This window comes from Oncorhynchus nerka, unplaced genomic scaffold (assembly GCF_034236695.1).
Source record: "Oncorhynchus nerka isolate Pitt River unplaced genomic scaffold, Oner_Uvic_2.0 unplaced_scaffold_1316, whole genome shotgun sequence".
In the NCBI taxonomy this organism is placed as follows: Eukaryota; Metazoa; Chordata; class Actinopteri; order Salmoniformes; family Salmonidae; genus Oncorhynchus; species Oncorhynchus nerka.
In genome coordinates, this window is record NW_027040031.1 from 79,564 (window position 1) to 102,834 (window position 23,271).

The 23,271-nt window shown below is 39.8% G+C and overlaps 1 pseudogene; it reads left to right on the forward strand.

Annotated features, from left to right (window-relative positions):
• The first annotated feature begins 4,250 nt into the window (after nt 1-4,250).
• LOC135568942 (5-hydroxytryptamine receptor 3A-like) lies at nt 4,251-18,875 on the forward strand (annotated as a pseudogene).
• Nucleotides 18,876-23,271: the final 4,396 nt, after the last annotated feature.

The following is a 23,271-nucleotide window of genomic DNA, read 5'->3' on the forward strand; positions in this document are numbered from 1 at the left end:
TTGTCATTTTAAAGTGTTTTTCATGGAAGGGACCCAAATGCCACTGTAATTCAAGAATGACCCAAGTGTAAATAAGACGCTGGGTTTGATCTTGAATAATCAAACCGATTAGGTTTCCTCACCATTTAGTGTACACATGGAAAGCTAATTGTCATTCCTGTAAAGCACTGCTCAGCACAAGGCCCTGATTAATCAATCCATTTACAATATTTGTTTTATATTTGTTTATAAAATTGGTCAGAGAGGATATACCAAGTGAGTTGAGTTTATCTCTGCCCAAACCCTGACACATCTACTACTGTAAGTGTGACAGTGGTATTTCAGTAGCAATAGCTTCAGAGGAACTGGCCTGGAGAGGGGATGGTTCAGGCCCAACCAATTTGTACTGTATTTGGCAGTGTGCTGGACACCTCTGACTGATTCAGGTCAGGTCAGGGTTATGACTCATTTGTGGCACAAAAATGAGAAGCTAGTTTTGAAGTGGGACCGGTTTGTCGGGTTGAAGCGAACATATTGCAGTAAGGGAACCGTGCTCACGTCTACTGTATGCGTTGCTCATTTCACCCCGGAGGACTTCGATGGCTTAATATACCCAGTGGAATGCAGCACACAGAATGATACTGTCACATCTGCTCCTGCTACACCCCCTAGTGGACAACCGGTGTCTCCTTGACCTGCAGCCTTTCCCCCAGTCCTCTCCCTCTCCCTCTTCTTCTCTCTCTGTGTGTGATTGTGTGGTTGGAGACAGGTGTGCTAGACTCAGAGCAGTTCCCCACCAGCTGCAACCCGTTCCATAATCAAGACCTCTACAAATACTCAATCCTGCCACTTCCACTCTGCCAGATTGTAGTCTCTGTTCAGTTGGTCACGCGGCTAGCTATTTGTTGTGATTTAAGATCCTGTATCCTGCTGTGCCTATTTCCTTGCCTGACACTGTTTCTCTTCTCACTGCAGTTTTGCCGCTTTAACTCTGGTTCCTGTCTCCTGTTCCACATCTCGCTACCCTGTTCTGGATTCAACTCATCACTTCCTTGGATTCCCCTCCAGACCTGTTTACCCTGTCCCAACCCAGCTCACTCCAACTTCAGCCTCCACAACTGGTTTCCTACAACTCATCCAAGCTTCGCTGGATCTGCACTTCATCTCTATTAAGCATTAAGAAGGAAAGAAATTCAACAGATTAACCTTTAACAAGGCACACCTGTTAATTGAAATTCCAGGTGACTACCTCATGAAGCTGGTTGAGAGAATGCCAATAGCGTGCAAAGCTGTCATCAACTCAAAGGGTGGCTACTTTGAAGAACTGCAAATATAAAATATATTTTGATTGATTTAAATAGTTTGTTTACTACATGATTCCATATGTTGTATTTCATAGTTTTGGTGCATTCAGTATTATTCTACAAATCAAAGTTTATTTGTCACGTGTGCCGAATACAACAGTGAAATGCTTACTTATGGGCTCTAACCAATAGTGTGAAAAAAAAGGTGTGTGTGTGTGGAAATAAAACAGTAAAAAGACATTTGAAAATAACAGTGGCGAGGCAATATACAGACACCAGTTAGTCAGGCTGATTGCGGTAGTATGTACCTGTATGGTTAAAGTGACTATGCATATATGATAAACAGAGAGTAGCAGTAGTGTAAAAGAGGTGGTGGTGGAACACAATGCAGATAGCCCGGGTAGCCAATGTGCGGGAGCACTGGTTGGTCGGGCTAATTGAGGTAGTATGTACATGAATGTATAGTTGAAGTGACTTTGCATATATGATAAACAGAGAGTAGCAGCAGTGTAAAAGAGTGGTTGGGAGGGGGGGGCACACAATGCAAATAGTTTGGGTAACCATTTGGTTACCTGTTCAGGAGGCTTATGGCTTGGGGGTAAAAACTGTTGAGAAGCCTTTTTGTCCTAGACTTGGCACTCCGGTACCACTTGCCATGCGGTAGTAGAGAGAACAGTCTATGACTATGACAATTTTTAGGGCCTTCCTCTGACAATGTAGACAATAGTCAAAATTAAGAAAAACCCTTGAATGAGTCCAAATGTTTAACTGGTACTGTACATACACATCCACAAGTCCTAATTGTCTCAGACCACGGTCTTGGTCAAAACATATTTTGTGAAACACTCACCCTTAAGTCATTTGCTGATTCTGAATGGATCCTGCCGTAAATGTTCACACTAAATGGTTAAGTTACAGGTTACTAGTCCACAACCAGCTGTCAAAACAAGCTGCTTCATGAGCCACTAGTGAGGAGATAGCAACCTTTCTCCATTACCCAGAGAGGAGACAGCACCACTGAAACCACAATGCTGTCTGGTGCCCATGCATGATGACATTTCAAATAAACCAACTCAATCCCTTTTGTATTATTGTCTGTATGAAGTCTGTATGCTCAACAATATGATAACAGCCTACGGTCCTATTGAGGTCCAGTGAAACATATAGCCAACTACAGGGTTTAGAGGCAGGTGGAGGTGCAGTATATCCACTTCTGCCTAGTCACAGTAATTAGTAATTACCTGTCTGTTGTGGGTTGTTGTTTACACAAGATGGTGAAATGAATCCTGGGAGGTACATTTAAAAACTCATTATTTGGGGATTATGGTCAAGCACATCCTGTACAATATCGAGGATAACATTGTAATGTAGACAGTTTGTGGGGGGGGGGGGGGTGTATGTGGCTGTGGGAGACTGGGGCAACAAAATGTTCCAGGGCAGCCTTTATAAGGGTCATCCCTGGTGAGGCTTTGGCTTGAGAGGAAAGGAGAAGGCAAGCGGTGATCACTAAGCATCTAAAGGTTGGTTTTCAGTCCTTCTAACAGTTTCATTAGAGGAAACTTGTCTTAATTTATACTAAGACTGTGTGTGCTGACTCTACAGTATGTGCTTTGTGACAGGAGGACGTGCAGGGATGAGACCCATGGACCACAGTGTGCTGAAATGTTGTCTCTTCTCCCTATTCTTGCTAACAGGTAAGATATTGGGCTCCATTTTACTCTTCTTAAAACAGGCGTGAATTGTGCTAGAATAATGTAATCTTTGTTCCTATTGGCAGATATGAAGTAAAGAGTGTAAAACACTAATTATATGCGATTCCAAACTGCAATATTCATTTTCATTTCTTGTCACAAACAGATGATATTATTAAAGTCATGAAAAAGAAACATGTCCAATGAAAAATCAAATAAATATAACCCAGCTAGCATATTTGGTTCCTTGGAAGTTGCGGGAACGTATGTTTTTGGTTTTACATTGGTTGTGGGACTGACTGGTAAAACTGAACGTTTTTTAAACATTCTGAGAGCAGAAGTGAAAATGTTATCTGTTCTGAGAACATTTATTTGTAGGTTTCAGGAAGGTTCTGATAACGTTTTACTCTGGTTCCTTGAACATTTTTTATTATAATATCGAATGTATTTGATTAAATATGCAGACAGATAGATTAAAGTTGACAGCCAACTTTCTAGCTCCGTCCACAACTTTTGGACTTTATAACATTCCCAGAGAGCATGGATTATTGAGTCATTGTTAGTTTTACACTTAAGACATGACTGAATTTGTGTAATTTTTCTCTTGTATAATAAATTCTATACTTTAGTTTATACTGGATTAAGCATACATTTTCATTAACTGTAATTTCGTTAATTAAGCTCATACATTCCCTCTATCTTGTGCCAACATCAGTTATTTTTAAGCCTCGGTTCCAATAGTTTATATATATATTGTAAGAGATTGACAGTTGGATATGCTCTCGTCAAGGTTTTGTATATCTTATATCATACGAACATAATTTTTTGACTCATATAGATTTCCTCAGGGTTGCTCTGATGTCCAAAAGATTTCAAATCTAAATTTCGTGATATGTAACTTTTAAGTTGCAGGTATTTGAAAATATCTACATTGGTCAGTCCAAAATTGCGTTTTAATTCTGTCATGGAAATAAATTATTCTTGGGATGAGGATGCACATCTTTTTTACTCACATAACAGACCCCATTTCAAAGGTAACAAGCACTCATTAAGATCAGGTGTGGCCAATTAGTGGGCGCGACCAACCCACCTGAACACACTTTACAAGGTAGAGGACAGAGTTGTTGATGCTGAGAACAAAATCTATATGTTTTTACATAACAGTCTTCAAACATTCTCCATTACAACAATTTTCTTGTGTTTTTTTATAGAACGTTTTCTTGTATTTAAAAAAAAAATTGTATTACTTTCTCAGAACGTTCCAAATCCAAGCAACTATCCTGCACCATTCCCAGAAAAGTTGTGGGAAGGTTGTATGCTAAATAACCACAGGACAATCAAGCACTTACCAAGCTCATAAAACATATGGTTCTCAGAACGTAACTGATAATGGACTAGTGATAAGAGTATCAGGTTTAGATACAGTGCAATATATAGAGAGCATGATCACTTTTCACAGTGAGTCACTACTTTGAAGACATGCAACAACCTTATCCCATTTCATTTAGACTGTGTAAGTCATTTATTGTACTGTGTTGAACTACTGAAAAGCCTCTTTGGTTCCTAGAAAAGCGCTATATAAATCCAATATTATATTCTGAAATTAAATACCAGTCTCTGGTTCCACAGTGTCTGCATCAGGCACTCTATCCAACGCAGCCATTACTACTATCCAACCACTATCTAATACAGCCAGTGCATCCCAACCAGCCAACACAGCCACTTCATCCAGTGCAACCACACCATCCTGTTTGACCCGTCGATGTCTGGCCAACATGCTGATTGCGAAAGAAGCTCGGAGTCAGCCACAGTCTCCACGGTGCATCTCAATTATCCGTGTGCCGTCAATAGTGTACGAAACTCTGTCTGTCGTAAGTCCCTTTCCTTTCCATTGAGTTTTCTACAATGTGATGAGTTTCAGAGATAACATATTGACATTTCTATCACTATGTGATGAATTATCCTCTTCCTAATAAGGACACAAAAAACCTCCGCTTCGAGAGTCGTCTGGAAGTCCCGCTGGTAAGTACACTCTTAGGAAAAAAAGAAAAAGGTGCTGTAACCTAAAATGGTTCTCCGGCTGTCTTCATAGGAGAACCTTTTGAAGAACCCTATTTGATTCCAGGTAGAACCATTTTGGGTTCAATGTAGAATCCTTTCCACAGAGGGTTTGACCTGGAACCAAAAAGAGTTTTCCTATGAGGACAGCTGAAGATCCCTTTTGGGTTCAATGTAGAATCCTTTCCACAGAGGGTTTGACCTGGAACCAAAAAGAGTTTTCCTATGAGGACAGCTGAAGATCCCTTTTGGAACCCCTTATTCTAAGAGTGTAGAGGCACAAAACATTCAGGGAGACATTCAAGTAAATGTGCCATTTTGTAATACCACTCATTATGATTATACACTACAGTCTTGGGAAGACCCTGATTTATCATGGAACACATCAGTCTATCATCATGATATGGTGGTCCTGCCTGTCAGCAAAATCTGGACTCCTGAACTCCATGTGACTAATGGGTGAGTCCACTTACAACACAATACAATAACTTATGTTATGTTTCATTATAATTTTTTATTTAGATTTTATAAGTCAATTTATGTGTAATCTTCTAAATAGCGAGTGAAACATGGACAGAATTAGAGACAGTACTAATATGTTTTAATGTGGCCAAATGTTTAGGTGTGACAGTTTTAGTAGATCAATCCTCAGTTGTCTGTCCTCAACCTCTCATGTCTAAAGAGTGCAAACAACGATGAAGCACAGCAACAAGGATTTGCTGGTGCACAGCAACGGGACTATAGAGCACATGGTCATCATGAACACTGTGGTGGGCTGTGAAGTCAATCTGTACAACTACCCCTTCGCTTCAGATTTCTGTGCCATCGCCCTGAATGTCTGGGCAATTAGTGGTAAGTGCATCATTTCAAACCTAATTTTGTCTGCTAAATGGCTCTTGCACACCATTATTTACCAAAGCTCTTACTAACCAAAAACAACAAACCAAAAAAATAGTTGTCTGTATAGCCTAATGCAATTTAGTATATAATGCATTTTAGCTTGTCATCTTTGGAATTTTCTATGCATCCTGACTGTCTAGCATTTCATTTGGTGCTTGTTAGTGGGCTGGACACAGTGGGGCCATACTTAAGAACGTTAAAAAAAATGTTAAAGTTTAAGCATCAGACAATTAAAATTGTTGATGTAGTTGCATGTGATCAAAGGCTGTATGTTAACTGTTCCCATGACAACCTGGCAGATTTATCCACATGCTAACCTCATCAGATGGCAATGATTATTTCCTGTAACAAATTCCGCATCCGCCTATCAAAGACCTTAAACTTTTTTTGTTGTCCCCTAAAGATTCCATCTTTAACTAAAGTTATCTCCCAAATTAAATAAGTTCATTCATAAGTTAATAACAAATCATAATTATATTAACAACATAACAAATGCAAGCTCTAATTCGTTGTATAGCCTAGTTCAAGGCGGTGGCGTGAAATAGACAAATGTGTGGGTAAATGGTAAGCTTTCGCCTAGCCTCAAAGCGGAAGTTCTGGATTTTACAACTTGATGTTAGATGGTTCCTCACCCTAAAAGTAGTATGGGCAAGGAGAAACTGTAATCCATGGTTCGGTTTTCTCTGAACAGCCACTACAAACTTTAGCCACCGCTAACAAAAAGTCTATGCGAGTGAAAGGGGAAATCATGCAATTGTCAATGTCAATTTTACTAAATCATTTTTTTTATTTGTGGTAGTTTTTCCATCCCCTCCTGAGAACCAAGCTAAAACCGAACAAAGAGCCTAAAATCAAGGAATGAACGAAAGCAAATATGTTGTGGACCGTTACACCCCTAATGCCTATTGATATAAAACATTTTTTTTGTTATAAACTATGGTATGAGCTTTGAGTGAGAGAACTGGTATCAAATATCTGCTTTTCCAGGATGTGGCATGTTCCTGGACTTTGGGAAAGTGAGCACAACTAGTGCAAACCGTGGGGACTGGCTAACCGAGGAGGTGGAACTCAATGCTAAAGGAGGCAGAGAGCAACTATCTATGGGTTAGTGAGTGTTCCTGGTGATTTCAGTAGTTTATGTGATATGTAAACTATCTTTATCTATGGGTTAGTGAGTGCTCCTGGTGATTTCAGTAGTTTATGTGATATGTAAACTATCTTTATCTATGGGTTAGTGAGTGATTTCCATGTAGAGTAAAGTATCTTTATCTATGGGTTAGTGAGTGTTTCCTGGTGATTTCAGTAGTTTATGTGACATGTAGAGTAAAGTATCTTTATCTATGGGTTAGTGAGTGCTCCTGGTGATTTCAGTAGTTTATGTGACATGTGTATCTTTATCTATGGGTTAGTGAGTGTTCCTGGTGATTTCAGTAGTTTATGTGACATGTAGAGTAAAGTATCTTTATCTATGGGTTAGTGAGTGCTCCTGGTGATTTCAGTAGTTTATGTGACATGTAGAGTAAAGTATCTTTATCTATGGGTTAGTGAGTGCTCCTGGTGATTTCAGTAGTTTATGTGATATGTAAACTATTTATCTATGGGTTAGTGAGTGCTCCTGGTGATTTCAGTAGTTTATGTGATATGTAAACTATCTTTATCTATGGGTTAGTGAGTGTTCCTGGTGATTTCAGTAGTTTATGTGACAAAGTATCTTTATCTATGGGTTAGTGAGAGCTCCTGGTGATTTCAGTTGTATTTTATTTATGTGGGACATGTAAAGATACCTTACTCTTATTTTTATGGGCAAAGCTTAAACATTTACACTCAAAAGACAATACACTTATTCAAAACAAATTATTTCTGCCTGGCTTTTTATTTGATTTATTTAAACTTTATTTAACTAGGTAAGTCAGTTTAGAACAAATTCTTATTTACAATGACGGCCTACCAAAAAGGCAAAAGGCCTCCTGCGGAGACGGGGCCTGGGATAAAATAAATAAATAATATATATATATTAGGTCAAAAACACAACACTACATATAGAGAGACCTAAGACAAAAACATAGCAAGCCAGCAACACATGACAACACAGCATGGTAGCAACACAACATGACAACAACATGGTAGCAACACAGCATGGTAGCAACACAACATGACAACAACATGGTAGCAACACATGACAACACAGCATGGTAGCAACACAACATCATGGTAGCAACACAACATGGTATCAACACAACATGACAACAACATGGTAGCAACGCATGACAACACAGCATGGTAGCAGCACAAAACATGGTACAAACATTATTGGGCACAGACAACAGCACAAAGGGCAAGAAGGTACAGACAACAATACATCATGCAAAGCAGCCACAACTGTCAGTAAGAGTGTCCATGATTGAGTCTTTGAATGAAGAGATTGAGATAAAACTGTCCAGTTTGAGTGATTGTTGCAGCTCGTTCCGGTCACTAGCTGCAGGGAACTGAAAAGACAAGCGACCCAGGGATGTGTGTGCTTTGGGGACCTTTAACAGAATGTGACTGGCAGAACAGGTGTTGTATGTGGAGGATGAGGGCTGCAGTAGATATCTCAGATAGGGGGGTGTGAGGCCTAAGAGGGTTTTTATAAATAAGCATCAACCAGTGGGTCTTGCCATGGGTATACAGAGATGACCAGTTTACAGAGGAGTATAGAGCACAGTGATGTGTCCTATAAGGCAAATCTGATGGCCGAATGGTAAAGAACATCTAGCCGCTCGAGAGAACCCTTACCTACCGATCTATAAATGATGTCTCTGTAATCTAGCATGGGTAGGATGGTCATCTGAATCAGGGTTAGTTTGGCAGCTGGGGTGAAAGAGTGATTACGGTAGAAGAAACCAAGTCTAGATTTAACTTTAGCCTGCAGCTTTGATATGTGCTGAGAGAAGGACAGTGTACCGTCTAGCCATACTCCCAAATGCTTGTATGAGGTGACTACCTCAAGCCTTAACCCCTCAGAGGTAGTAAACCCACCTGTGGGGAGAGGGGCATTCTTCTTACCAAACCACATGACCTTTGTTTTGAAGGTATTCAGAACAAGGTTAAGGTAGAGAAAGCTTGCTGGACACTAAGAAAGCTTTGTTGTAGAGCATTTAACACAAACTCCTGGAAGGTGCCAGCTGACTATAAGACTATTATCTGCATATAAATGGATGAGAGAGCTTCCTACTGCCTGAGCTATGTTGATGCAAATTGCAAAGAGTGTGGGGCCTAGGATTGAGACTTGGGGTACTCCTTGGTGACAGGCAGTAGCTGAGACAGCAGATTTTCTGACTTTAAACACTGCACTCTGAGGTAGTTAGCAAACCAGGCCAAAGACACCCCAGAGACACCAATACTCCTTAGCCGGCTTATCTGTCTGTCTTCACAGGTATTGCTGAAAATGCGGTCCGAAAACCCGTTTCTGTCCCTGGTCCTGCCCAGTATACTAATCATCTTGGCTGATGTGGGCAGCTTCGCCCTGCCGCTGGGAGAGCAAGCGCATCCCCTTCAAGGTTAAACTGGTTCTCAGCTTTATCATGTTCCTCAACATCCTCAAGGACCTTCTGCCTGGAGGAGGCCAGTGCAGCCCCATCATCCGTGAGTATCCTGTGTGTAATGCACCAGAATGAAACAGCATTTTGTTATAAACGGTGTGTGTATGTATCGGAGTTAGAGCGACTGCGCCAAAAAAGCTAAACATTCCTTTTGTAAACGGCCAATCAGAAACATTTATTCTATTGTAAAAATTGACTACAAAGTGTAAAAAGGGACATTTTTGTCATAAAATCAGCCTCTTCCAAAACTGAATTTGGTACCTAAGTGTGTCACAGCGTAAATTAAGGTTGGGTTTGGATTCCAATCATGTCATCAATTCATGTCCCCTTTTGCCCAGGTTGTTTGTGGAAGAGTGGGCAAGTTTGTTTTGCATGTTTTGCATGAAATCAGTCAATTGAAATAAATTCATTAGGCCCTAATCTATGGAATTTACATGACTGGGAATACAGATATGCATCTGTTGGTCACAGATACTTGGATCAGAAAACCAGTCAGTATCTGGTGTGACCACTATTTGCCTCATGCAGTGCGACACTCCTTCACATAGAGATGACCAGGCTGTTGCTTGTGGCCTGTGGAATTTTGTCCCACTCCTCTTCAATGGTTGTGCAAAGTTGCTGGATATTGGCGGGAACTGGAACATGCTGTTGGAACACACGTTGATCCAGAGCATCCCAAACATGCTCAATGGGTGCCATGTCTGGTGAGTTTGCAGGCCATGGAAGAACTGGGAAATGTTCAGCTTCCAGGAATTGAGTACAGATTCTTGCGACATGGGGCCGTGCATTATCATTCTGAAACATGGTGATGGCGGATGAATGGCACGACAATGGGCCTCAGGATCTCGTCACGGTAACTCTGATTTCAAATTACCATCGATAAAATGCAATTGTGTTTGTTGTCTGCAGCTTATGACTGCCCATACCATAACCCCACCTCCACTATGGGACACTCTGTTCACAACGTTTCAAACCGCTCACCCACACAACGCCAAACACGCTGTCTGCCATCTGCCTGGTACAGCTGAAACCAGGATTAATCCATGAAGAGCACACTTCTCCAGTGTGCCAGTGGCCATCGAAGGTATAGGATTTTCCCTATGAAGTCTGTTACGACGCCCATCAGGTTAAGACCCTGGTAAAGACAACGAGCAGGCAGATGCGCTTCCCTGAGACTGGTTCTGACAGCTTGTGCAGAAATTCTTCGGTTGTGCAAACCCACAGTTTCATCAGCTGTCCGGGTGGCTCGTCTCAGACCATTATGGGATCAGCCGTCTGACGATATGTGGCGATATGCTGATATCTACAGTATCTAATGACGTTATCTCAAGTTCATAAACGCACTGCCAGGCATGCACAGTACAACCTGTGATGTTCTATACTGAACAAAAATATAAAACGCAACATGTAAAGTGTTGGTCCCATGTTTCATGAGCTGAAATAAAAGATCCCAGAAACGTTCCATATGCACAAAAAGCTTATTTCTCTCAAATTTTATGCACACATTTGTTTACATCCCTGTTAGTGAGCATTTCTCCTTTGCCAAGATAATCCATCCACCTGACAGGTGTGGCATATAAAGAAGCTGATTAAACAACATAATTCCACAGGTGCACCTTGTGATGGGGGACAATAAAAGGCCACTCTAAAATGTGCAGTTTTGTCACAAAACACAATGTGTTGTAGGACCGCTGAGCTGACTGAAGACCGCGGGCATTCAACTCACAGTAGTTGATATCGTTTCCACGGTAACATGTATTTACATCACATGATGAAGCTTTGAAACTATGTTGCAAGGTACATTCGCAGCAAGGTTATGTAGAACGAGTATCACATGAAACATTCCAGACACTGGTTCTTGCCATCTTGGCTTACTTTTGATTTGACAGAGAACTATGTGCTAGCCTAAGGTTAGACAGGCTAGCCTAAGGTTAGACAGGCTAGCCTAAGGTTAGACAGGCTAGCCAGCTCCCCCCAGTTTGGCAAAACATGTGGTCAATAAGAGTTTCTATTCGCCACCTCTTTTCTACTTTAGCCTTCACACAGAACTGAATTAGATGATCATCTTGAGATGGCGAGTCACTCAGGTGGGGGTGAAACCACAACCCAAAGACAACTTTTGTTTGGCTTCAATCACGACCGCTAGCATTTCATTAATGAGACAAATCTAAAACGAGGCCAAATCAGGAAGTTCAGCCGTCCTTTAAGAATGTGCAGAAAGCTCACTCCACAGCTAGCTTGAAATGTTGCCAAGGGAGCTATCAAATTTGATATTTTTCTATAGCTCAATTGTTTGGTACGGTGTCAAGGTGGACGGCTGATGTGTGTTTGCGAGCAGTGATCCTGAACAGCAACAGTGATCCTAGTGATCCGTTGGGTGCAGAGTTTCACTATTTCCAGCTCGGTATGTTACAGGGACAGTAAAGAAAGATATACTGGTAGCAGCACACTGATGTCGGTTTCATGTATACAGGACCTCTCTGCCACCATATAACACTCACACATCTCTCTCGTTGTTCTCCATAGGAAAGCACTTCTGTTTCTGTTTGGTCATCCTGGTGTTGAGCACGTTGCAGTCTATGGTGCTCACACGCCTGGCTAAGTGTGGCACTCTCTGGCCCTGCAGCCTCTCCAAGTCCAAAGACTCACTGCTTAAAGACACAGACAATGAAGAGGGTAAACATTTTCATTCTTCTGTCATCTCAGTTATCCACAGAGCAAGATATATTTTTATCTGGTTGCCAAAGAAGACGTTACCAACCCTCCTTATTAGGGCTGCCAGAGTTAATCAGTTAACGTTATCATTTTAGTGCACAATATTTTATTTATTTACTATTAATCGCATTGTGTGAAAGTGTTGAATACACTGAAAACATCAAATACATAATCTATACCGCAAAAATGTACAATACCATGTAAAAATAAGTGGACATTGAGATGAAATAATGTTACATTAGACAGAATCAAGATGTCAATATTCTTAATGTTTCTTTGTATTTAAAAATCCTAAAACTACAGCTCACTTTGGAATGTATTTCCCCCCCAGTTAATTGTTGACAGCCCTAGTCTTTGTCTTTACCCTAGTCTTTATGTCTTTATCCTAGTCTGCATGTCTTTACCCTAGTCTGTATGTCTTTACCCTAGTCTGTATGTCTTTACCCTAGTCTGTATGTCTTTACCCTAGTCTGTATGTCTTTACCCTAGTCTGTATGTCTTTATCCTAGTCTGTATGTCTTTACCCTAGTCTTTATGTCTTTACCCTAGTCTGTATGTCTTTACCCTAGTCTTTATTTTTTTATCTTTATTTAACTAGGCAAGTCAGTTAATTAAGAACAAATTCTTATTTACAATGACGGCCTAGGAACAGTGGGTTAACTGCCTGTTCGGGGGCAGAACAACAGATTTGTACCTTGTCAGCTCTAGGGGTTTGAACTTGCAACCTTCGGTTCCTATGTCCAACGCTCTAACCACTAGGCTACCCTAGTCTTTATGTCTTTACCCTTGTCTTTATGCAACCATTTATAACCTGACCATGATGTCATAATGACTTTATTGCAACCAGTCTTTAAGGGGTACCCCATTTAAATATATGCTTTATAGGGGGAATTTAAACCATTTACTTAAACCATTTAGTGACAGTGTTACTGTTTGAGAGGTTTTTTTTTGCCATCATTTCCAATTTGTGGTCAAATATGACACCTGTTGGCACTTTTAGGGGGCAAAATAAATTGGTCACTTTTAGGGTTAAATTTTTTTAATCATCACGATAAACAAGTCGAGGTATTTTGTTAATGCACAACCATTCTTACATTCTAGCTGCAGTTGACGTCTTACCCAGCATATTTCTCGCATGTCCACAAAAATAATAATGTTATGTTAATCATGTAATCCTTTTTTCCTCTCATTTACTTTGTCTAGAATCCAAGTCTGATATTAAAGTCTCAGAGGAAGAGAAGAATACAGCCCTCCAGAAGGTGGTGAAGTTTCTCAACAAAATGGCTGCACAAGACCAGAAAAATGCTATACACCATCGCTTTGCCAACAAAGTGGACTTGATCTGTTTCTGTATCTATCTCACCGTCCTCATTGTTTACTCATTCATCATTTTATTTTCTCCTTTGGTTCTCAATGTGAGATCAACCATTTATAATTCTGGCATTAAATTATTTATTTGCGTTTAACAATGATATTTAAATAAATATCAAGTATGTGTGTATTCTTCAGTAGGGGGAATTTAACAATATTTATTTCAATATGTTTGAGCTAAGAATGAAATTGATTAGGACTATGCATCCTACCTTTGAAACACCTCTGCATATCTATCCCTTTTCCATTCTTCCTGTGCCATCCAAATTCCTGCATAGCCTACTGGTCAACGTACTGTAGTCAAAAATAATGTGAACGATGATGGTCAGTGATGAAGATGCGTCTTCTTAATTCTTGCTGGTGACGAGGCCCAGCATGATGACTCAATCCACAAAAATAATAATGTTATTGTCTGAATGACAGACCTTTTTGGGGGCTATTACAGGGGTCAAACACCTTATCTGATATTAAAGTCTCAGAGGAATGAAAACACATTCCCATGGATGTCCTGGGGTCACTCGCCAGGAAAGATGTGCAAAGACCAGATGAAACTATGAATCGACTAAATTAATGTTACTGTGTGAATGAAATTGTCATGTTTGGATTGTTTAGAGTTCATAAAGGGCTATGTTTTTTGGTAGGTTTTATAATAATATGCAATGAATTTTGATATGTTTAAATTAGTACTATGCTATGAACTTTGATATGTTTTATATACTAAGTATATGAACTTTGATAAGTTTTATTCTATGAACTTTGATATGTTTTATAATACTATGCTTGTATTCTGATATGTTTTATAGTACTATGCTAATGAATTTTGATATGTTTTATAGTACTATGCTATGTATTCTGATATGTTTTATAGTACTATGCTATGAACTTTGATATGTTTTATAGTACTATGCTATGTATTCTGATATGTTTTATAGTACTATGCTATGAACTTTGGTTTTATAGTACTATGCTATGTATTCTGATATCCCGTTTTATAGTACTATGCTATGAACTTTGATATGTTTTATAGTACTATCAATGGCAATTTTGATACACATTTTATAGTACTATGCTATGAACTTTTGATAATATGTTTTATAGTACTATGCTATGTATTCTATATAATTTTATAGTACTATGCTATGAATTTTGATATGTTTTATAGTACTAAGGGCTATGTATTTTGATATGTTTTATAGTAATATGCAATGTATTCTGATATGTTTTATAGTACTATGCTATGTATTCTGATATGTTTTATAGTACTATGCTATGTATTCTGATATGTTTTATAGTACTATGCTATGTATTCTGATATGTTTTATAGTACTATGCTATGTATTCTGATATGTTTTATAGTACTATGCTATGTATTCTGATGTTTTTTATACTATGCTATGTATTCTGATATGTTTTATAGTACTACGCTATGTATTCTGATATGTTTTATAATACTATGCTATGTATTTTTCTACGCTGTTAAGACTTAGGATATTTTGTATTCTCTTTATCGTGAAGATTACTGGTATGTACTATTTGCGAATTGTATTCTTATTGCGTAACTGTAATAAATCGGATTACTTTCAAATAGATACAAACCGTAGTCCTCACATTTGAGTAATATTCCTTGAATTATCATTTGGTGGAATGTCTAATGGTAAATGGTATTCACAATATACATAGCATATATGCTCTCTCTCTAACTGTGCATCTCGGAGCTAAGGTTAACTCAATAATGTAATGCTAGTACATCGATTGCAAGATATTAGCTCCTTGTCCCTTAGCCTCTTATTGATTGCCTGATGGTAAACCTACACACATCTTATAGTATTCTGAGTGGTGACGCAAGGCTTGCAACCCTGGCAATACCCACTGGATACGATAATGGGCCCATAGTGTTCACATGATAATGGAGTCAGATGGTATATCATAGTAGGGTCATAGAACCCTACACTAATTCTGTCATCCTCAGACGAAATGAATTTTCACTATTCTACATTACCAGGTTGTTAGCTAGCTAGGTAACATGACTTAACAACCCACTGGGCAAAAACTGGTTGAATCCATGTTGTTTCCATGCATCATACCGTGTTTTAAGAAGTCTGTTACAGATGTGGTGAAGGCTTCAGGCATGATGCCTTTGGTTGATGCTCCAGTTGGAGATGCTGATACTGAATCATGCTTTCAGGGGAGGATGGGACTGACTGAGGATGACCCATGGTATGCTGTGGGTGAGGTAGTAGAATAAATATTACACCACCACAGTTCCTTGTTTTACATTTTTGTTTTATGTTAAGTTCTTTCCAGTATGTTTGTTCTCCCTGTTGTGAAGGTTTGGAGTCCCTGGGTGGCATGGTGCCCATCTGGTGCAGGATAGGAGTAGCTGAGAGGACCAGATGGTTTATAATAATGCTTTGCTCTGCTTTACTCTGTTTTCCATGACCAAAGTTTTATCCTATATCTTACATGTCAATAAACAATAACGTTTTATCCGTTTTTTTGCTAAGTGACACCCTTATGGGTGTCAAAAGGGGGAAACAAAAGCATATATCACTTGTCAAATTTTTTTTTCTATTTTTTTTTCTGTAATAAAAAATAAATGTTTTATTAATAATAAACGTTTTATTATTTTCATGAAATGCTATTAACTTATTACTATGTTGGGACTGCTGAAATAAAGGATAATGAGTGACACCCTAGCGGGTGTCAAAAGGGGGACTTAAATTTAACACAATTTTATTTTATTCTGTCTTTAAATGAGCTGTTGTTCTCTTTTGACATGAGGGTTTTAAGTTCCTAGGTGGCTGGTAGCCAATCTAGTACATAGTGGGATCGAATGGAGGACATGAAGGTATTTTAAACTTTGTAACTGTTATATGATTCATTGCTGAATTTTTGTTCACACCCTTGGGGGTGTGAAAAAGGGGGATTGTTGGATCCTGTATTTTACATTATATCCATTACCATACATATGATTGAATATTATCTGCTGTTGGCTTGTGTGGATGTATGTATGTGTTATGCAACATAGCTGACTTGAAACATTGTTAACAGTTTCAAGGCCATGGGCCTTTCTCATGATGGAAAAGTAGCATGAAGACAGGAACTGTTCAATGAGTTGGGAGGGGGCACATTCAGAGCGTGGGGTTGCAGAACAAGCAGTCTTTTGTTAGATAACGGTATGGAGCATAAGCACATGGATGTTCTTCATAGCAACAGTTACATCTATCAACAGAAGCGCCAAGAGGCGGGGACCCGCCTGAGCGCCTGCAATAGGCTGAGCAAGTTTAAACCATGCCCAGTCTCTACTGTGATAGGCCAACAGACTGGTTGGAACTGTCTATCACAGTATGAAGAATACTGTTTACATACATCTTGTCAGTTCCCTGTTCTGCCCTGCGTGGTATTACAGTGAGCCCGTATACGAAAGTTGCATTTCCCATTTATTACTTAGCTAATAAAAAATACATAGTATAAAATCGGTGACTCATTGTTATATTTTTCCTGATACCAGATTCGAATTTACGCAACTCTAACACTAGTCACTTTAATAATGGCATTTTAATAATGTTTACATATCTTGCATTACTCATCTCATACTGTATTCTATATTATCTATTGCATCTTAGCATCTGCCACTCTGACATTGCTCATCCATACATTTATATGTTCTTATTCCATTCCTTACTTAGATTTGTTGTGGAATTGTTTGATATTACTTGTTAGATATTGTTTCACTGTCGGAACTAGAAGCACAAGCATTTCGCTACACTCAAAATAACATCTGCTAACCATGTGTATGTGACCAATACAATTTGATTTGCTGATCTAGGATGTAATCATTAGTCCAATAGTTGCAAACGAGAGTTTCTGTTGGACAGATTCAGATATGTTTATCCCCATTTCACTCCGTTTGCTTCCATTTAAGAAATGTTTTTCAACAGAATCGGCAGAATGGATGCAGTCCTGATCACACGTAACCCAGTTACATTTCATAGCAGCCAGATCATATAATTCCTTCTCGAATCTACCTGCTGTCCTACTCAACTTTTTCCTTTGCTTGGTAACTAGGTAACATGGCATCCCTCTCTGTTTGAGCCAGGTGTTTGGATAGGCTAAACTAGCTAGCTGCATTCGCTAGCTAAGTGAATGTGAAAAAAATACTAAATATAACTAGGTTTCTCTCTCTCTCACTTGCTTCTCCATTTCTTAAGAAATGTATATGTTCAAAACTGTTCTCTTTCTCTCTCTTTGAGTCAACTACTCACCACATTTTATGCACCGCAGTGCTAGCTAGCTGTAGCTTATGCTTTCAGTACTAGATTCATTCTCTGATCCTTTGATTGGGTGGACATGTCAGTTCATGTTGCGAGAGCTCTGATAGGTTGGAGGAAGTCCTCTGGAAGTTGTTATAATTATTGTGTAAGTCTATGGAAGGGGTTTTTGTACTGAAGCCAATGTAGCCAGAAGAAGACAGAACCTAGCTGTCCTCCGGCTACACCATGTTTTTTTATTTTAACATTTTATTTCACCTTTATTTAACCAGGTAGGCTAGTTGACAACAAGTTCTCATTTACAACTGCGACCTGGCCCAGATAAAGCACAGCAGTTCGACACATACAACAACACAGAGTTACACATGGAATAAACAAACATACAGTCAATAATACAGTAGAAAAATCTATGTACAGCATGGTGCTGCCCTATAGAGTGCTGTTGAACCTACTGTAGACCTCCATTGCAAAATAATGTATTTTAATGAATTATTCGGTGACGTGAATATATTTTGTATAGTTCTATCTAAAAATGATAACTTTTTATGTTTCACTATTTACATTTTTATGAAATTCACGGAGGATGGTCCTCCCCTTACTCCTCTGAGGAGCCTCCACTGATGTATAGCCAACTGCTATGGTAACATTGCATGCCATCTATCATACATTAGGAGTTAGCATGGCAGCATACACAGATCTGGGCCCAGGCTAGCACATTTCTACGACATGCACCACCAGCTTGGTATGTACAGCAGCCACTTCCAGCAGCCACTTCCAGCAGCATCATGAACCAGTTCAACTGTTTCTCTGCCAGTCAATGTTCACCTGTCTGTCCTGTGTGTGTGTGTGTGTCTCATACTCTTCCTCCTCGTCTTCACCAAGTAGCTTCTCATCAAAAGCATCTTCCTCCAAGAAGTCCATGACCTCTCGGTCCTCCTTATCCTGCAGGTCTTCCTCAGAGATGACCCTTTAGCACGTAAGATGATGAATCTAAGGGAATTGTGAAGACACAAGATATCAACCTGTTTGTAAGGTGACAAAGTTACATTTATAATTCTAATGTTTTCTCTCTAACATTTGAGAAAACAGTTAACATAATTGTATATCTGAAACTCCATAAGTGAAATAATATGATCATGTTTGCCTGTAGCAAAGACAAACCAGCTTGACCTCCAGCCTGAGCTTCCATAAGGCTTATGATCTATCATAAAGGTTATACATTCATTCTTGCATTTAACAGCCAGAAGGTTTACTATTTTGGAATCATATCACAGATAAACATTGTTAGAGTCGCGTCAATTTGAATCTGGTATCAGGATAAATATGACAATGAGTCACCGTTTGTATACTACAGTGCCTTGCGAAAGTATTCGGCCCCCTTGAACTTTGCGACCTTTTGCCACATTTCAGGCTTCAAACATAAAGATATAAAACTGTATTTTTTTGTGAAGAATCAACAACAAGTGGGACACAATCATGAAGTGGAACGACATTTATTGGATATTTCAAACTTTTTAACAAATCAAAAACTGAAAAATTGGGCGTGCAAAATTATTCAGCCCCTTTACTTTCAGTGCAGCAAACTCTCTCCAGAAGTTCAGTGAGGATCTCTGAATGATCCAATGTTGACCTAAATGACTAATGATGATAAATACAATCCACCTGTGTGTAATCAAGTCTCCGTATAAATGCACCTGCACTGTGATAGTCTCAGAGGTCCGTTAAAAGCGCAGAGAGCATCATGAAGAACAAGGAACACACCAGGCAGGTCCGAGATACTGTTGTGAAGAAGTTTAAAGCCGGATTTGGATACAAAAAGATTTCCCAAGCTTTAAACATCCCAAGGAGCACTGTGCAAGCGATAATATTGAAATGGAAGGAGTATCAGACCACTGCAAATCTACCAAGAACTGGCCGTCCTTCTAAACTTTCAGCTCATACAAGGAGAATCCACGTGTGTACCTAGCCTGTTTTGCAATGCAGTCTGGTGAGAAGTGTGCTGTGCATATGCAAATGTTCTGAACTTCAGACTGAACTTCTCTTGACAATTATTATGAAAACCAAATCGAAGCCGTAGTGATTGCTTGAATGGAAGACCGTGCAAAGACACTGCACAATCTCTTGCTTATGAGCGGGACCAGCACCAGAACTAGGAAGATATGTAAATAAACAATGAACATTCTTGTTCATTGGTCCATTATCATCAGATTGCCTTGTGACCTTATGCTTTGGGCCCAAAAACTTCCCACCTGAGCCAGATGAAATTCCAAGCATTTTTATAAAAACATCTTACACAAAAAGGGCATTATCATATTTTCGTGAATTTCAGAGTGTTATTTCGACCTCATCGTGTGGAAATAGCATGAAAAAAAGGGAAATAACGTTTTTAACTACACTGGGCCTTTAAACCTAATAATCTATAGGGTTTAATGACAGGTGGCAGTATATCCGCTTCTGATCAGTCAAAGGTAGTAATTACATGTCTGTTGTGGTTGTTGTTTACACAGGATGGTGAAATGAATCCTGGGAGGTTAATTTAAAAACTCATTATTTGGGGATTATGGACAAGCACACACTGTACAATATCAAGAATCATAATAACATGTAGACAGTTTGTGGGGTGTGTATGTTCTCATGGAAGACTGCCGTGACCACATGTTCCAGAGCAGCCTTTATAAGGGTCATCCCAGGTGAGGCTTTGGCTTGAGAGGAAAGGAGAAGGCAAGTGGTGATCACTAAGCATCTAAAGGTTGGTTTTCAGTCCTTCTTCTAACAGTTTCATTGGAGGAAACTCGTCATTTCTAGTAAGACTGCGCACCAATGTCTAACTGACTATGTGCTTTGTGACAGGAGGACGTGCAGGGATGAGACCCATGGACCACAGCGTGCTGAAATGTCTCTTCTCTTCTCTCTACTCTTGCTAACAGGTAAGACATTGGGCTCCATTTTACTCTTCTTAAAAAAACAACACAAATTGCATTTTTTGTTCCTATAAACATTCGTAAAGTATTCAGACCCCTTGACTTTTTCCACATTTTGTTACGTTACAGCCTTATTCTAAAATGGATTAAATAGTTTTTTCTCTCATCAATCTAGACACAATACCCCATAACAGGTTTTAAGAAATGTTTGCCCTCCCCAAAAAAAAAAAACCAAGAAATATCACATTTACATAAGTATTCAGACCCTTTACTCAGTACTTTGTTGAAGCACCTTTGGCAGCGATTACAGCCTGGAGTCTTCTTGGGTATGACGCTACAGGCTTGGAACACCTGTATTTGGGGAGTTTCTCCCATTCTTCTCTGCAGATCCTCTCAAGCTCTGTCAGGTTGGATGGGGAGCATCGCTGCACAGCTATTTTCAGGTCTCTTCAGATATGTTCAATTGGGTTCATGTCCCGGCTCTGGCTGGGCCCCTCAAGGACATTCCGAGACTTGTCCTGAAGATACTCCTGCGTTGTCTTGGCTGTGTGCTTAGGGTCGTTGTCCTGTTGGAAGGTGAACCTTCACCCAAGCAGTCTAAGGTCCTGAAAGCTCTGGAGCAAGTTTTAATCAAGGATCTCTGTGTACTTTGGATTCGTTAATCTTTCCCACAATCCTGACTAGTCTCCCAGTCCATGCCGCTGGAAAACATCCCCACAGCATGATGCTGCCACCACCATACTTCACCGTAGGAATGGTGCTAGGTTTCCTCCAGACGCGACAATTGGCATTCAGGCCAAAGAGCTCAATCTTGGTTTCATCAGACAGGGGAATCTTGTTTCTCATGGTCTGAGAGCCCTTTAGGTGCCTTTTGGCAAACTCCGGGTTTTACTGAGGAGTGGCTTCAATCTGCCACTCCACCTGCAGAAGATGGTTGTCCTTCTGGAAGGTTCTCTCATCTTCACAGAGGAACTCTGGAGTTCTGTCAGAGTGACCATCGGATCTTGGTCACCTCCCGACCAAGGCCCTTCTCCCCCAACCCATTGTTCCTAGGCCGTCATTGAAAATAAAGAATTTGTTCTAACTGACTTGCCTAGTAAAATAAATATAGATGTGCCTTTCCAAATCATGTCCAATCAATTTAATTTACCCCAGGTGGACTCCAATCAAGTTGTAGAAACATCTCAAGGATGATCAATGGAAAGAGGATGCACCTGAGCACAATTTCTCAGTCTCATAGCGAAGCGCCTGAATAATGTAAATAAGGTTAGGTTTTATGATTTATAAATTTGCAAACATTTCTAAAGACCTGTTTTCACTTTGTCATTATGGTGCATTGTGTGTAGATTGATGAGGATTTTATTTTATTTGATCCATTTGAGAACATAACAAAATGTGGAATGAGGAAAGGGTCTGAATACTTTCCGAATGCACTTTATGTACAAAGGTATGTGAACACCTCTTCAAATTAGTATTCCAGCTATTTCAGCCACCTGTTGCTGACAGGTGTATAAAATCAAGCACACAGCCATGCAATCTCCATAGACAGACATTGTCAGTAGAATGCCCTTACTGATGAGCTCAGTGCCTTTCAATGTGGCTCCGGTCAACTGTAAGTGCTGTTATTGTAAAGTGGAAACAGCTAGGAGCAACGGCTCAGCCGCGAAGTGTTAGGCACACAAGCACACAGAACGAGACCACCTAGCGCTGAAGCATGTCGTGTCTAAAAATGGTCTGTCCTCGTTTGCAACACCAATCTGCCTCTGGAAGCAACATCAGCACAAAACTGTTTTGTCGCGAGCTTCATGAAATGTCCACATTTTTTAGTCATGTAGTGTATTGGGGCGATAATGGACTAGCCGATAGAGTATCAGGTCACTTTTAAAAGATATTGAGTCACTACTATGAAGACATGCAACAACCTTATATCATTTTAATTTAGATTAAGTTTGGTAATTTCTTGCACTGTGTTGTTGAACTATTGGAAAGCATCATTGGTTCCTAGAAAAGCACTTTATAAATCCAATGTATTATTCTGAAATGAAATACCTGTCTCTGGTTCCACAGTGTCTGCAGCAGACCCTCCATCCAATGCAGCCATTTTAGCTAGAGAAATGACTCCAGGCAATGCATCCAACACAGCCAGTGCAAACCAACCATTCAACACAGCCAGTACAAACCAATCATTCAACACAGCCAGTACAAACCAACCATTCAACACAGCCAGTACAAAAACCAACCATCCAACACAGCCAGTACAAACCAACCATCCAACACAGCCAGTACAAACCAACCATCCAACAGCCAGTACAAACCAACCATTCAACACAGCCAGTACAAACCAACCATCCAACACAGCCAGTACAAACCAACCATCCAACACAGCCAGTACAAACCAACCATCCAACACAGCCAGTACAAACCAACCATCCAACACAGCCACTTCATCCAGTGCAACGACACCCTCCTGTACAACACGT